This window comes from Leptodactylus fuscus, chromosome 10, assembly GCF_031893055.1.
Source record: "Leptodactylus fuscus isolate aLepFus1 chromosome 10, aLepFus1.hap2, whole genome shotgun sequence".
In the NCBI taxonomy this organism is placed as follows: Eukaryota; Metazoa; Chordata; class Amphibia; order Anura; family Leptodactylidae; genus Leptodactylus; species Leptodactylus fuscus.
Window position 1 is genome coordinate 62,224,982 of NC_134274.1, and position 17,785 is coordinate 62,242,766.

The window sequence follows — 17,785 nt, forward strand, 5'->3', positions numbered from 1 at the left end:
GCTCATAAGGGAAGGAGTACTGCACTTTTTGGCTTCTGGAGTGTACATCTAGAGGGATTGGCCATGGTGCTTTTGCAGTGCGTCACAGGTGCCAGAAAAGGGAATTTCCCAAAAACTGAACTCATTTTGTAAAATACACACCTTAAGGTATATATAAAGGGGCATGGCAAGCATTTATACTCCTATCTATAGAATAAATAGCTGATCAGTGTGGTCTGGATTCTAAGGGCTAGTTCACACAGGGGTTGTGACCATATATTTTGGTCCTGACTTTGACGCGGGAAGCCATGTCAGAATAGGACCAAAATGCGCCTGCCGTGACTTCTGTCAGTCGCGGCTTCCCGCTCCGGAGTAGGCCCAGAGGGTGCTGCTGCGAGGCGGACGCTGCGGCTGAATCAGCCTCAGAATCCGCCTGTAGAAGGGGCAGCTCGCTTCTTTTTTTCCGTGAGCGGAAACAAACTGCTCACGGAAAAAAGGACACTAGCGGTCTACATAGACCTCTATTGTGAGGGGGCGGATTTTGAGGTGGATTCGGCGTCAAAATCCACCCCCTCTTGCCCCGTGTGAACGAGCCCTAAAGACTCCCACTGACCCTGGAAATGGGGGTATTTTACCCGTTATGAATTCAACCTCACTGGGATGAATGAAGGAGTGCCTCTTTTTGGATAGGACACATCCATGCTCCCTTTCACATTATTAGGAGAACTGGATCTAGTTGAACATTAGTGCTCTGGTGCTGCAATCGAAGTGAACGGTATCCCACTGTTTTCAGGATCAGTGGCAGTCTCAGCGGTCAGACCCCCCCACCAGTCAGCTATTTATCATCTATTCTATGGATAGAGAATACATTTTATATATAATGTCTTCACATCCGGAGGAGAAATAAATGAGATGTAAATCACGTTGTGATTATATTTATACATATATATTTATATACACATGAGATATTGTCACCTTCACTAAAACTTTTATCCATACAACTTTTAACGACCAAATAGGGCGTTGATTTATAAGGGCAGACCCTTTTCTGTCTTTAGGTGTAGACCGGATAGAGGCGTGGCGTAGGACTAGGAATGTCGGGAGAGGTGAGACTGTCCCTACTGACAAACCTGCATACTCACGCCAGCGATACTACACAGAAGTGAAGCTCACTAACGTCTAGCCGGCACTACATGGCAGCTGAAGGATCAGTGAGTCTCCTATATGACAACACTTCCGTCTGAACCTACGTTCCCCATGCCCTCCGGTGTCTATACCACTCCCTACCTACACTCCTAACTAAATGCGTGTATTTAGCATCCCCTCCCTTGCAATCTCCTCCTCTTCTTCCGCTCATTGAACAAGGCACCTCCTCATTGGCTACTGGAATCACACATTGCGTCTGGAATCCGTGATTGGCAGTGGCGCGTACAGGCGGTGACGTCAGGGCTGGGCCTGGTAGGGTGGGTTCGGTCCAGGCAGTAGATTTCGCTTTGTGGTACTAGACCCACCGGGAGTGACGTCATTGTCCGCTTTGACGTCAGTTGCATACACCAAGAGATCCTGACTGGACGGTACGTATTGTGGCTGGTTTCTTACCGTATATTGACCTGTTTAAGTCTCTATTGTTATCGGGACTGGGGGATGTGTATGTGCCGTCTGGTGACGCCTATGCAGGTGGAGAGACGCGGTGGAATGTGTGGTACATTTAGCATGGGAGCGGTCCTAGCCGTTATGTAAGGCCTGTCTGAGATACGTCGCCGTTCTGCATTGATTGCGGTCTCTCTGTGTCTCGGTTTCGGCCTGGGCGCAGCTATGGACGAGCTGCTCATGTTTATCACTACTTTCCTGCCGTGCAAACTCTTGTATGTGAGAGAGCTGTGCCCAATGCGTTACTATAGAGGTGCGGCCGGTCTGACCTGCACGGAAAGTAGAAAGTTCAAAAACCGCACAGGTGAAGGTGCGAACAGATAGTTGCGTTTGTCACTGTAAATCTGCAGTCTGAGTTATTTGGCTGACGCTGCCTATATTTTGTAGGCTTCTATTCACACAGGCTGTAGTGTTCGCGTTTGGTTTTTATGCAGATAACATTCATTCATACTGATACTCCACAGCAATGTTTCCCAACCTAGTTCTCTCCAGCTGCTGCAAAACTACCGCTCCCACTATTATGTCCCTGACAGGCTGCTGCTTATGAGAGTTATACTTTAAAGGGTTTGGGCAAGTTTTTTTTGGTGGAATTTTTGTAGTAAATTTCTCGAGGGGAAAAACAAACAAACTTTAATTTCAGTGAATGGCAGATGGTTTGTTTTTTTGTAAGCTGGAAAAGTTGTTCTGCCTCATCTCTGCGCAGACTCTGCCCATAGCTCCCATTGAAGTGTATGGAAGTAGGTAATCTAGATTCTGGGAGGAAGACTTCCTTGGTTTGTCTGGCTGCAAAATTGCTAATGGGGTTCTCTGGATTGTGTGGTTTTTGTTTTGTTTTTTAAATCCTAAATATATGATCAATAGGGAGCTGACACTTCAGGTTCCTGTCCTCTAAATAATATGGGGCTAGAAGCAGAGAGCTCTATCTGTGTCCACTAACTTCAGTGTGAGCAGTGAAGATGCCGCTAGACAACAGATGGAGCTTTCCGCTTCCGTCCCGTATTGTGAAGCGGTTCTGTATAGATGATTGGCCCCTATTGATTGTATATTTATGGCTGATTAACTGAAAAATAAGCCCGTACAGCCTCTTTAAGGGTAAGTTCGACACAATTCCTTTCGTCAGGCAAAAAAATGTCTGTCACACAGGATTCTGGTTCATATATTGTAATCCATCGCAAACAGGGCCATCAATTCTATTGTTTGATACAGTAATTGTGTCACATTATATTGTCATATACTTACTGGACCCTCTCATTTTATTTTTCTCACTTTTGAGGACGATGTTGAGGTATAATCTGCCTCAAAATCCTCCTGCAAGGAACTGTAACCCTAAGGGTGCATTCACACTACGGATACGGTGACTGATTCTGAATGTTAAAACACGTTCAGAATCAGCGCGTATAAAGCAGATCCCATTCATTTCAATGGGAGCCGGCATACGAGCGCTCCCCGTTGAAATGAATGGCCTGCTTTTTACTCCTACGAGCGCTCCCATTGAAGTGAATGGGAAGCGCTCGCGTGTACGGCTCGGACTGAGCCGAGCGCCGGGCCCCTTCACACGGCGAGCCGTACACGCGAGCGCTTCCCATTCACTTCAATGGGAGCGCTCATAGAGTAAAAAGCAGCCCATTCATTTCAATGGGGAGCGCTCGTATGCCGGCTCCCATTGAAATGAATGGGATGTGCTTCATACACGCTGGTTCTGAACGTGTTTTAACGTTCAGAATCAGTCACCGTATCCGTAGTGTGAATGCACCCTAAGGCTGAATTCACGCTTAGAGTAAAGGAACACTGGACTTCCAGTAAATGATGACGACAGAGCAAGCAGGTGCGCGCTGGGAGGCATCGGAGTATCTAAGGAATGGTGAGTTGTTTGGGTTTTTTTTTTGATTTCACTTTCCCTGGACCTAATTGATTTTTTTTAATTTTTTTTTTATCCTGGACAACCTCTTTAAATATGAGTGATTAAAGCTTATCCAGTACAGGGAATGCACTGGTAAGTCTTTTCTAACTCTGCATAACCACTCTAAGGCCCCACTGGTCAGAAACGCAGCGCTAAAGCACTGCGGTTCTTTCTGCAGTGCTTTCAACAGAAAGTTCGCGGAGTTTTCCTCCGCGGACTTTGTTACAGTTATATCTATGGGAAAGCCGCCGGCTTTGCAAATCTCAGCCTGTTGGCGCTACGATCTTTTCCGCAAAGTGGGGATGGGATTCGCATGAATTCCACACACTTTGCAGGCACTGTATAACGCCGCGATTATTCATCAAATTGCTGGGTTTCGCCCAGGGAGGGCAGTACAATTAAAAAGTTAATATTTACCTGCATCTTTACCTTACTTTCTGCGCTGGGCCAACTGTCCCCAACGTAGGAATGAAGGATATAGGTAAGGGCACGTTCATGTTTGAGTCGTTCTGTCTGTCGAAAGGACCATCTCATGATGTACTGCAATGGATTACAAGTCAACCCACTAAATATAATGGGTCTGTTAGGTGACTATTTTTTCCATGACTTCGCTGGAATAAGAAGTCACGCTTACAGACTTTTTTTTTTTTTTGTGTGGATTTTCAGGCAGACTCTACTTTATAAAGTCCTTGGGTGGGTGGGGTCACATGATGGACACTAATAGTGCCACCATTATAGTCCATGGGGGTTCATTTATGTAATGGAAATGTTATTGCAATTTGACCACATACTCTTGGGAGTTAGCTGAGGTGACCTTAATATTTTCCAGCAGAACTTTTGACACTACTACTATTTTCATGACCAGGAGTATATCAAGTGCTGTTTTACTTTAAATAGGTTGGGCCACAAAGAAACCTATTCACAGGTATATGTCTAGTTTCAGGAATCCCCACCAGTCATGAGATTGGGGTCTTGTTGTAACGGAGTGATGCCTTTTGCTCTGCCACTCTATTCATTCATCAAAAAACACAGGGGCCAAAAGCAACCATGTGCTTGGGCTGACTTTAGCTCCTTCGTGTATGTTTTTACATGAGGAGACACACATGTTTACATGTACAGCAGCACATACATACATGGTTTGGAAAATCCATTTGTGAGAGGAAATCCACTTTAAAAGGATCCTATCATTAAAAGTCAAAAAAACATTTTTCTCACTAACACGTCGGAATAGCCTTAAGAAAGGCTATTCTTCTCCGCTCCGCTGTTCGGTGTAAATCCTGGTTTTTGTCAGTATGCAAATGAGTTTTCTTGCAGCACTTAGGGCGGGTCCCAGCGCTCAAACAGCACTGGGGGTGTCCCCAGTGCTGCGAGAGAACTCTGCAGAGCCGTCTCCATCTTCTTCAGGAACGTCCTCTTCACGTGTCTTCTTCTGGCGCAGGCTTCAAACTTCTCTACCTAGGGCACTGCGCTTGCCTGTCGGCCACAAGAAAATGGCCACTTACAATACTGTGTAAGCGGCCATTTTCTTGTGGCCGGCGGGCATGCGCAGTCGGCTTTGCCTGAGGCCTAGAAGTTTGAAGCTTGCGCTGGAAGAAGACGCGTGAAGAGGATTTTCCTGAAGAAGATGGAGACGGCGCTGCAGAGTTCTCTCGCAGCATTGGGGATGCCCCCAGTGCTGTTTGAGCGCTGAGACCCGCCCCCAGTGCTGCGAGAGAACTCATTTGCATACCGACGAAAATCAGGATTTATACTTAATGGCGGTGTGGAGAAGACATCTAAGGGTATGAGAAGAATAGCCTTTCTTAAGGCTATTCTGATGTGTTAGTGAGAAAAAATTTAGTTTTAATGATAGGATCCCTTTAAGCTAGGGCCCCACGTAGCTAAAAACCTCAGCACGTGTTTTCCGCATCATTTTTCAATGCGTTTTTGCAGTGTTTCTCTGCAGATTTTCTTCCCTTATGAAACCTGTAGGTAAAACTGCAGCCTTTCAGCTGGTATTATTGACTTGCTACAATTTTCATAAATTCAGTTTTTCTGTAGTGTTTTTTTTTTTTTTTTCTGTAATGTGTGGATGGGATTAGCCAGAATCTCATTCAATTTGCAGACACTGTAAAATGCGGCGTTTTTTTCATGGTATTTGTTAAAATCCAGCGTTTTAGCTGCTATGCAATGTGGGGCTTTAGCCTCAAGGATATAGTTATTTCGGGAACATGGGAGCACTCAGCTGGAAGGGGCCATGACACTTGGGCCAGGCCTGCTGCTTCTTCATTGTTAACCAGTTACAGTTCTGGTCATTTTGTAGCGCCTGTGTATGGTACTGCAGCTTACTTCACTTTCAATCCATTCAAGTGAATAGATCAGAGCTTTGTGTAGTACCTGGCACAGCCGCTACAGAATGATTAGCAGTGTGAGCACAATAGCCTCTTTATTTACAAGGGATTCAACCTTGGTGCTCCAGATTGAATATGGCAAACTGAGGCACAAATTTTCTTGAAGGTAAAGAAGTTGCGCTCAGTTATCTTCCTGTATTCCTGGTTTAATGTGGTTAAGGGGATATCGTCACTCCATAGGGAGAGACCACCAATTAGGTGTGTGGAGTCTTATTAAGCCATGAGCGCTCCACTGTGCAAAGGAACATGGGAAGAATATGCAAATCTGACTTCCATGATGTAATTAGGAAGCCAGTGCCTCAGGCATGCACCCCAATAGAGGGCGCTCCCTTTAACATCATGCCGACCTTCTCAGAGGCTTTTGTTTGCAATGATGTTGGGATTATACCAGGTAGTCCCTCAGCCAAGGACAGCTGTTTAATGTGCTACACTCTGTTAACAGACTCAGTTTAAAGCAGATCTTTCATGTCCTCAGGCACATGCGGTTTTATATACCGCTATAAAGCCGACAGTGCACTGAATTCAGCGCGCTATTGACTTTCCTGTTATGTTTCCCCGGGGCAAGAGATATTGGCGCCGTTACTGATAGCTCTTGAATGTCATATGGGCATTCCTGACAGTCTAGCCAGACTGGGAAGAATGCCACTCTTGACAGTACTCATCTGTAGCTCTGTACTGTATAAGGGGGCATTGCTTACTGCTCAGCCATGACACTGAGATGTGAGGAACGTCCCCCCCCCCCCCCCCTTTCACAGCTCATCCATAGACTAGTACTGGGGGCGTACGGTCAGGAGGGGTTTTCCTCACAGCCCAGTTAGACTGTCAGGCCTTCTGACAGTGAAGATAGGTAACGGCACCAATATCTCTTGCCCCAGGGCACATAGCGGGAAAGCCACGTTCTAGTTCTATTCTAGTGGTATATAAAACTGTATGTGCTCGAGGACGTGAAAGGTCCTCTTCAACTCTGGTTTCTATGTTGTTTAGCACCAACATAAATCCATAGAACAAACTTCAAGATCTGCTGGTTAATTTCTCCTATTGGATCATATCTTTGTGATACATTTTTATACAGATTTATGTGGAACCAGGTACTGGTTTAAAACATAATCTAATAATGGGCAAAGAATGATAGCCTACTGAAGGCCATATTGACCATAACCTTGAGATCTGCCAGTTTGTAGAACACTACCACAGCATCAATGGTCATGTGCACAGCTGAGCCCCATTCAGGAAAAATGGGTCTATCCATATCTCCCAGACTATATTTGGCCGTGTGCATAAAACACGATCTCCTGAATGGCCCAATAGCTGATACAGTGAGTTCTATGATCGTGACCATGTTGAGTCTGGGAAAGATGGCCCTTACACAGATCATGCACATGGGGCAGTTGGGGCTGGAAAATCCAATCTATGTATTGACTAGAATACCCAACCAGGACTCCTTCCAACACAGTGATCTATGGTTTTAGAACTCCCTGCCTCTTCACGACTGTCTGCATTATGTAAAGATTATAATACATAGACTGTGAATCTATGAACTGGCGGAAATTTCCAACATCATATCAGTATGATGCTTGGGGTTTCTGGTCTTCTTACTGGGTTCAAGCTAGCACTGGGCAATTAGGACTTTAATCAAAACCACAATTAATTGATGATTTTACCTTGATTATGAATAATTAACAATTAATTTAGGATACTCCCTTTTTGATGTACCCCACCCCCTATTTATATGCCACACCATGCCACTGAATTCTGGTTTCAGTGATTGATTGTGATTAGATAGTGTGCAATTAGTGACATATCCTTTAGCCAATAGCAGTGAGAATGGCATGGATGAAAAATAATTGAATCCATGTTGGCAAGTTCACAACAATTAAGTGAGTTAACGTTTAATTAATTGGCCAGCACTAGTTCAGGCCAGGAAATTCAGCTGATGTGTGGATAGGGTTTTCCCAGCCTGGGTTCCCTTGTCTGTTTGGGTCCCTTAGGCTAGGCTCACATTCTACAGTATAGTTTATATTTTGCATACTTTAGAAAGGTTCCTGTCCTCCGGCGGACCAGTAAAACAGCGATTGCCTATAATGGGGTCCAGTGGGTGTCTGCCGTTTTTAAACTGAAAGTGGTGTAGAGAAAAGTCCTCTTCTCTGTGAACTTAACCTTACTTTGAAACATTGCAACGGTTTACTTTAAAAAAAAAAAAAAAATCTGTCTCGATGCTTTAGAAGTACAGAATGAAGGTGCCTGCATCATTTGTTTCCTGTTGCATCATGGTTTTACAGTAGTTGTTCATTCTGCAAACTATTACCTAAAATTCACAAAATTTGTCCTCTACTTCGCTTTCCCTTAAAATTATATATGCAGTTTGATTTCATATGTACCGATACATATCAAACTGGTTGCCACAGCATCAGTGCGACTCCTGGGTATCAGAGTATTGTTTTTTTGACTGCTTTCATTTAAAGGGATCCTATCATACAAACGCTTTTTATTTTTTCTGAGTAACACGTTGGAATAGCCTTAAGATAGGCTATTCTCCTACCTTTCGTTGTCTTCTCCACACCGCCATTCGCCTGAAATCCCAGTTTTTGTCAATATGCAAATGAGTTCTTTCGCAGCACTGGAGGCAGGCCCCAGTGCTCAAACCGCACTGGGGGCCTCCCCAATGCTGCGAGAGAACTCTCCAGTGCCGCCTTCATCTTCGTCAGCCACCTCGTCTTCTTCCGGCGCAGGTTTCAGACTTCTAGGCCACGGGCAGAGCAGACTGCACATGCCCACAGGCCATGAGAAAATTTTGTACTATTACGGTGCATTCACACTAAGTATACGCTGAGCTGATTCTGAACGTAAAACACGTTCAGAATCAGCGCGTACAAAGCAGATCCCATTCATTTCAATGGGAGCCGGCATACGAGCGCTCCCCATGGAAATGAATTGGCTGCTTTTTTCCCTATTGGTTTCAATGTGATACACACATTGAAACCAATAGGGAAAAAAGCAGCCCATTCATTTCCATGGGGAGCGCTCGTATGCCGGCTCCCATTGAAATGAATGGGATCTGCTTTGTACGCGCTGATTCTGAACGTGTTTTACGTTCAGAATCAGCTCAGCGTATACTTAGTGTGAATGCACCCTTAGTTTATTGCGACCACCCCGGGAGAACCGTGCAGGAGGCTGGACTGTCACGGTGACCTTATAGGCACCAGAACTCCCAGGAGAGGTGCACAGGGAAATAGGCAGAGTCAGTTAGATGTGACGCCAGTTGGAGTATTGAGACACCCGCTGGTCCCTGGGCTGAGATGGTGATGTGGGTGCCAGTGCTCTACTCCAACAAAGAGCATTTGCCCAGGGCTTAGCTGCAAGGAAGGCAATGTCCAGGCCAGGATCAGTAGAAGTGCTCACTGCTTTATTGTAACAGGCACCTGCTGGTCACTTGTCCTGTAGCAGTGAGCTGTGGCACAGTGGCTTGTAGCTGGCTGACTCCTTCCCATGTATTAGCAGAGAGTCTAAGATGGCTGCAGATCCAGCTTCTGGTCTACTGCAGGGGCTCATTTACCTTGTAGAGGTCGGTGCAGGCTGCCAGGGTTATAGCTCTGCTTAGCCTGATATAATCCTGTCCTCTTACTGATAGTGATGGGGGCGCTGTCACAGCTTCTCTGTCCTGCTGTTGCTGTGGCAATCCTCACAGCACAGTGTCTGAGACACAAGATGGCCACTGCCACACTTCTCCTTGCTTCTCCTTCCCTGGCTCTTACAGAATACTACTTCCTGTCTCTGCTATGACTATTTCCTGTTCCAGCTACAGATCCTCCCACTATAGTGTGTGTTGCTATGGAGACCACAGCTCACTAGGACAAGTGAAACCAGAGAACAATAGCTTAACAACATTACACAAATGAATACAGAATACACATGGCAACATATACAAACTATCATAACATGTAAGGCACTTATATGGCCAAATAACCATTAGTAACTCCTGTGAGGGGGTTACATCATTATCATCATCCCTGGAGGCAGATTCCCTTTAAAATCATTGTAAAGTGTTAAAGGAGTTTTCTGGGCAAAATGTATTTTATTTATTTATTTTTTGAAAGTATCTGTTAGTGCTTTATTAATGGGTTAATAAATGCATCCATGTACCTTTTTAGCGTGTTTTGAGTGATTTCTGGTTATCTCTGGTAGCCCCTGGTGTCTCCAGCTTTTGTTTACATGGCAGGAAGCAGAAGCATCTAACTTCCTAACCCCTCTCACTAACCCCCCCCCCCCCCAACTTCCTCACTCCCCCCTCCATGTCTTTCTAGCTATCCTGCCTTTCCCTACCTACTCAGCCCAACCCCTGGCCCATATTACTTAAACCTTCACGCGTCTTCCTGTGAGACGGCCCCACCTCCTTCTGTACTGATTCGGTTTTCTCTAGTGATGATCCACCTCTACTGCATATGCGTGTGTAGTAGAGGTGAATTACCGGCAGCAGTGCTTGCGCACTGATTGGAGAAAAGGAGAAGAACGCGCACCTTGCTGACTCTGTACAGAGAGAGGAGCCGTCTCGCTGGAAGAAACGTGGAGGGTAGTTATAATGGAGTGGATGGAGGGGGGAGTCATGATCCGTTTCTGGAAATGGGGGAACGGATTATCACCGGATAATCAGAAAATGTCTCTGGGGCGGTCATATGGATAAATACAATTTTTTTTTTTTTTTTCTTAATGTTATTTAAAAAGTAGGAGGGGGAGGTTGTTTAGACTAGTATAGGGATTTCAAACTATCCCAGATGACCCCTTTAAAGGGGCTCTATCAGCAAAATCATGCTGCTAGAGCCCCACATATGCGTGAATAGCCTTTAAAAAGGCTATTCAGGCATCGGTAAAGTTATATTAAACTACCCCCCAGTTTTAAAATAATACCCTAAAAAAGAATATTATCTACTTACGGATTATGCCCGCTGGGTGGGCATTCAGGGTGTGTCTTCATCTTCATCCCCGCCTCTTCTTCCTCCGACGTCCTCCGGTCCCGTCCTCCTCCGGCGCTCGCCAGCAGACACTGATATAAAAAAAATAGCCTGGGTGCCTGCGCAGTAGCCGTAGTAGCGCCCAGGCCATTTTTTTTATATCCGTGTCCGCTCGCGAGCGCCGGAGGACATCGGAGGAAGAAGAGGCGGGGATGAAGATGAAGACACACCCTGAATGCCCGCCCAGCGTGCACAATCCGTAAGTAGATCATATTCTTTTTTTTTTTTAGGGTTTTATTTTAAAATGGGGGGGGGGGGGGTGCCTGAATAGCCTTTTTAAAGGCTATTCACCCATATGTGTGGCTCTGTCAGCATGATTTTGCTGACAGAGCCCCTTTAAAATAACAAATAAATGCATTGATAATTCTTTGGGTGTCATTTTATGATTAACAGTATGGCGACGTTCACACTAAGGCGTTTGTCGTAGATTTAGGGGCGGATACCGCCTTTGAATCTGTTTTCCATTGTTTTCAATGGGAGGTAGAGATAGCATGATCTTTCCCTAGATTCCATAGCTCTGCACTCCCTGCTGATTATTTCTAATGGGCAGCGGAAAGGCACTACTAAATGCACATGTGTGGGCATTCCCCTTCCCTCCCCCCCAAGTTGTTGTGCTGTTTTTTATTTCGGCAGCCTTGGGTATATCTGCTTTCCCTCCCCACCCAGTTGCTGTTAAGGATTACGTTTGCTATGGTCTTTTTTTTTTTTTTTTTTTTTTATAAAGTTGTTTGACTGGATTATTGGGCAATGGTGGCTGTCTGCTTTCTCAAAGAGGGCGTGTGTTTACCTCAGTGCAAGGGTTGCAGTGTGTGTGGGTGGTTTGTGATACCCATTGCAGTACTAAGGTCAGGGTGTGTTCCTGTATTGGGAGGTTGTATTGATATTACCATATATGATATGCAGTGACATGAAGTACACCAGGCAGGTGGTGAATGTCTTTTACTTACAAAGTTATTCTACAGTGAGTAACTGGAAATGCATTTAGAAAGTTACTGACAATTACTGATGTCCATTACAGGTTACAGCCTGTATTATAGCCTAGTGCTATACTCCTGGCTTTAGAGAAGTTTTTTCACATGACTTCTCATTTGCTTTAAATGTGCAAAACGGACAAACTCCTTTAAGCCAAGTTCATAGGATTTGCCTGTTAAGCTGTTTTTTGGAACTTCCACAGACCTAGAGAGAGAGCTTTGAACTTCCCATTCTCTGTTGCTGTGAGATGAGTCAGTGGTCAGACCTACATTATTGCACCCTTATCCAGTGGGTATCCCCTAAATGTGTGAGATAGGAATACCTCTGTAGGCCGGGGTGCCCCACGTGGCAAAAACCATGGAGATTTACAGTCCCTTCAATTTGGATGGGATTATAGCAAATCCCATCCACACCTCGGAGAAAAAAAATGTGTAGCGAAATTGCTGTGGTTTCCAAAACGGTTGCGTTTCTGAAAATTGCTACATGTCAATAATATCTATGGTAATGTTGGCGATTTCCTTATAGGTATAATTGAATCACTAAGCAGAGGAAACTGTGGGCTTTCTGTGAAAAGTGATCTGTTTCCGCCACGATTTTTCCTGCAGCACTTCTTCACTGTGGCCCACTGCATAGGTCTTTAGCCTTAATTTGAGTTTGTTGGGTCCAAAATGTCTCCCAGTATGAAAATGAAACCTTACTGTTTTTGTACTGTAAAAGGGGCATAACTTAAATAAGCTCCCTTAATGGTAATCAAGGTAAAATGCCCAATTAATCTCTATATTGATTTGGGTACTAATCGCCAAGTTTTACTACATAGTACTTTTAGCAGTGACTCTTCCATCAGATGTTCCCTAATAAGCCAGACAGTTATGGTAGTAACAAATATCTCGTGCTCATGGAGGGAATTTCTAAGTAGATATATACATATTTTATAGTGTATATGGGAATATATAATTTTTTATTTTTTCCTTCATCAGATGGCAGTATTTGGCATGTTTCCAAAAGAATGCCTTATCACAATACTTTTCTGAGGTTTAGTAAAGAACAAAGAGACCATCTAAACATGTCCTACATTCTTAACATTCTTCCAGCAAGCTTGGACACGGGTTTATATCTCAGTATACTAAAGGCAAGGCGTATATGAAAAATTGTATTGTGTGGTACCAACAGTATTCCAGTGATTGATTCCTCTGTTGGTTAACTGGAAGAATTATATCATTGCTATAGTGTGGTGTTTTTTTTTTTTTGTTTTTTTTTTCTTAGTGAGGTCCAGTCTTGCCGGTCTGTTGTCGTCTTGCAGAATTCCCCACCACACGTGACGTCCTGGGTCTCTTCCGGAAATCGCTGATTGGCCTCATGGGTCACATAAGTTGCTTTAGCGAAAGGGATCTGGGATGTCACAGCCAGCAAGGAATTTTACTTCATTGAGGCCCAGTTTACATTTGCGTTTCCGTTTGGGGAGTGCAATTGGGGTTACCTAAAGGAAACTCGTGGACATATCCTTTAGCCTATATAATATAATGGGGTCCATCGGTTTCTGCTCAAAACATGCAGAGAGAAAAGTCATGCAAACAGGACTATAGTCTAAGGGTCCGCAGGCTTCCTTTAGGTAACCGATTTTTCATGCGTTTCCATTGGGGAATCCTGAAAACAGATGTAAATAGGGCCTCAGACAACTGAGCAGCAGCACCAGACTGCTCTAGGAGGATACTGAGGTTTTGTTTTTTGCCTGGAAACCTCTTTAATCCTTTCCTGCCGATGGCACTTTTTGACTTCCTGACCAAGCTCGATTGTTCAAAACTGACATGTGTCACTTTAGGTGGCAATAACTTTGGAATGCTTTAACTTACCAAAGTCATTTTGAGATTGTTTTTTTGTAACACAATGTACTTCATGTTAGTGGTAAATTTTGGTTATGTTTTGTGTTTAATTATGGAAAAAAAGCAAATTTTGAAAATATGCATTTTATAAAGTTTGAAATGATGTGCATTGCATACAGATAGTCAGACCGCCAAAATTATATCATGAATCTCATGTCCCAGATCTCTGCTTTATATCGGCATCAAACTTTAGTCGGCCTTTTATTTTTTACGGACATTATAAGATTTACAAGTGAAACAACAATATTCAAAATTTTCAAGAAATTTCCAAAACCCATTTTTTTTAAAGGGACTAATAGTTATGAAGGGATTTTGAAAGACCCTTGTATTAAACCCCCCAATAAAATCACCCCATTTTCAAAACTATTCCCCTTAAATAAGCCAAAACAACATATACCAAGTATTTCAACCCTATAAGTGCTTAACAGGAATTAAGACAAAATGGAGGTGAAATTTGCACATTTTATTTTACTATTTTTGTTTAGCCCTAGAATTTGCACATTCACAAGGGGATAAAGGAGAAAACGCATCCCACAATTTATGCAAGTTCTCCACACTACCATAGTACCCCACTTGTGGGTGTAAACTAATATATGGAAGCACAGCGAGACGCAGAAGGGAGGGCGTGCCAAGGAGCTTTTAGAGGGCAGATCTGGCTGTGATCAGTTTCAGGAACCATGTTACACTTACAAAGCCCTTGAGTTGTCAAAACTGTGGAAACCTCTAGAAAGTGACCCCGTTTTGAAAACCGTACCCCTCAAAGAATTTATCAAGTGATGTAGTGAGCATTAGTAACCCAGAAGTGAATATGTAAGCTGTGCAGAGTAAATTGGGTACACCAAATCCCATTCTATTTTCCCACTAGCTACTATGAAACAGACGGGGAAGAGGAGCATTCTGGGGACCAGCGCTGGTGTATTCTCTCTCATAAGCTCTAAATATGGGGTGTCCCCTGAAACCGCTCGCATAGATTATACATTTCCTTCTAGTCGCAGCCACTTATGTCCTAATGATTTGGTGACCTTTGTGGTTTTTGTCTTCACATTGTACAAGCTAGATTTTTATCTTCTGGCAATGTGGCCAAATGAGGGCTTGGTGTTTGCGGTATTAGATGTACTTTTCAATGCTACCATTTTGGGGTGCTTGTAACTTATTGACTACATTTTATTAACTCTTTCTGGGTGGGATGTAAAAGGAAACATCAATTCTGGCATTGCTTTTTAGCATTTTTTTTATTTTTTTTCCCGTGCAGAGTACAGCATAGGTAACATGTTAACTTTATTCTGCGGGTCGGTACGATTATGGCGGTACCTCATTTATATTTTTTTAATGCGTTGCTATTTGTGCAGAATAAAATTCAATTTGGGGGAAAAAATCTATTATTTTTGCGTCGCTGAAAGGCATAACGTGAATTACGACCATTATGGACATGTTCTATAATTTGCTGTTCAGAGATATAGAAAGAGTGTTGCTGATTTCTTTCCCATCTGTCTCCGTGGATGGGTAAAGGGGTCCAGCAGTATTGGGAGTATAAAGAGGGCATCAGCAATAGCCTCCCTCCAGTAACCACGTCTTTTATAGACGTATAAACCACTCTAGAGTTTCACCCTAAGGAAGCCTCCTGTACTTTGTGCAAGACCATGGCTTCTCATACCTCGTTAGTGTCATCTCTCCCACGTTACAGCCTCCGATTTTTAGGAGACCACACAGCAGATGAAAATGTTTTGTGGGTCAGGTGGATGTTTAGTGGAAATATCATTTAAGAGCATGTGGAAACAAATAGGATAGTGTGAATTGGCATAACTATTTCTCATACACATGCATAGAAGTTGACCTTTGGTGCAGATATTAAAGTATTTTTCCTGGTATGGATCTCATTCAGGTTTTCACCATAGACTTCTAAAAATTGGCAAAATCTGCATGATATATGCACATGGTGATTTATGTGCAGATTTGCATCTATGATAATAGGAAGAGGAAATTCTGTAATTTCAGGAACAGGAAATGCCACCATATTAACTTTGTCTATTACTCTGTATTGTGCTATATTTTCCATGCGTCCTAACTGCATTTTTGCACCTCTCATCACAGTTTCTTGAAAAATGGAAATGCCACATTACCAGAGACAAGTGTGTTGTAAAAAAAAAAAGTAGGGTGGGACAGCATTACTTCATAGGAAATGACGTAATAGGAGTGTATCTCTTTGTCACATGTAGAGATACTTAAAGCAAAAACTGTTTCAACATCTGTGCTGAAATGCACGTGTGAAAATCTGCACTAGTTGGCTGTAACCTTCCTGACCCTATACCCTAACAATTGAAAAGCCACTTTTGTGGTCATATCACTGCCTCCCTGTAAAGTTTCACCCTTAGAAGATTAGTAGTTTTACATATAATATAGTACTCTGATGCTTTACTGGCATCTAGATAGGGATGAGTTCTGTCTGTCCGTGTTTTTTTTTTTTAAGGTTGTATGTGTCTTAAAGGGATTTTGCGGACAGGATTAGTTTTTTTTTTTTTTTTTTAAAGGTCTGTTAGTGCTAGTGATGGGTTAATAAGTGCAGCCATATACCTTTAGCAGTGTTTGGAGTGATATCTGAGTGTCTCTGGTTGCTGCTGCATCCTCTGTGTTTACTTCCTCTCACTCAGCCCCCCTCCTTTCTCACTCCGTTACAAAACCCTTCTTCTTACTAAGTCTAGCCCCTCCCACTCTCGCTGCCTAGCCCCTCCCCCATCTCCTTGGCTAACCTATTCCGCTCAATGCTGGAAGACATGGAGGAGCCGTCCGCTGACACAGGAAGGATTGGTAAGTATTTATGAGGATTGGGGAGGGGGAAGGGTTATCATGACTAGAGATGAGCAAATAGTATTCAATCGAATATTCGTATTGGTCGAATACCATGCAGGAAAATTCCACTGAATTCAATTCAAAAAGCTCTTCGTGCTCCTCGTCCTGCTACTTTCTGAACTTGGAATATCCAATGTGTTGAACTTTGGTTTCCATGGAAACCGGAACAACATTCATGTTTTTCCCCATAGAATAATGGTATTCGATCGAATACTACTTGCTCCTCTCTAATCGTGGCGTTTCAGTAGCAGTGAAACAGAACGGCACCGGGTTATCAGAAAGTGTCTCTGGGGTGGTCACATGACCAGCTGCAATAATAATGTATAGAATCTCCTATAATATAGTGAAAAAAAAAAAAGCTTTTAAAAAATTATAATAAAAAAAATAAATTCTAAATCACTCATTTCCCTAGAACACATATAAAAGTAGAAAATTACTGGAAACACATACACATTAGATATCCCTGTGTCTGAAAGTGCTTGGTCTACTGAATATAGGGTATCTGCAGTGCTCCTGTTCCATTGGGAAGGGGTAAATAGGAGCACTGCAGATACCCTATATTCAACCAGACTGAATTCCAAGTGGGGGAGGGAACCCAGTCCTCAAGCTCAGGGAAGGGGCGGGCAGACAGACAACCAAAACACAACCTCTACTTTTCTAGCAACTACTGCACCCAAAAACTCCGACCATTTTAATTTTTGAAATGTTCCAGTAGCTACTGCATTTCCCCCCCTAGGCTTACACTCAAGTCAATAAGTTTTGCCCATTTTTTTGTGGTAAAATTACCATTGCAGGTAAAGTCTGGTCATGTGTATTACAGCTTAATAATAATAATAATATTACAACTGTTCCTCACATTATCCCTCTGTGTGTCTCACATAAGAGTTACTGATATGTGGTACATATGGAGGCAATAATTAGGCATCTTCATAATTAAGGTCCTTTATTGGTACTCCCATGTGTCTCACATATTAGTAACCCTTATATGGGGTACGCAGGGGTTAATATGACAGACATGATGGGGTTAACTGCTATTAATGTGAGGAATTGGAGTTACTACAACTAAATTAATAACCCCCAAATGCCTGACATTACAAGGAATAGTAACTAAAGGAAGATACCTGTATGTTTTGCATTCACTTTACTGTAGCTTCCCCTTCT

The 17,785-nt window shown here is 43.3% G+C and overlaps 1 protein-coding gene across 7 annotated transcripts in view; it reads left to right on the forward strand.

The window, feature by feature from the left end:
* Window positions 1–1,101: 1,101 nt before the first annotated feature.
* CTNND1 (catenin delta 1) overlaps window positions 1,102–17,785 on the forward strand; it is a 63,967-nt gene continuing 47,283 nt past the window's right edge. For 5 of the 7 annotated variants that reach the window (XM_075258343.1, XM_075258342.1, XM_075258340.1 and 2 more), the window contains exon 1: window positions 1,103–1,553. The gene's annotated coding sequence lies outside the window, so the exon portion shown is untranslated. Of the gene's footprint in view, window positions 1,554–17,785 lie in introns of all 7 variants that reach the window. The other 2 variants (XM_075258346.1, XM_075258347.1) reach the window with 2 other exon arrangements.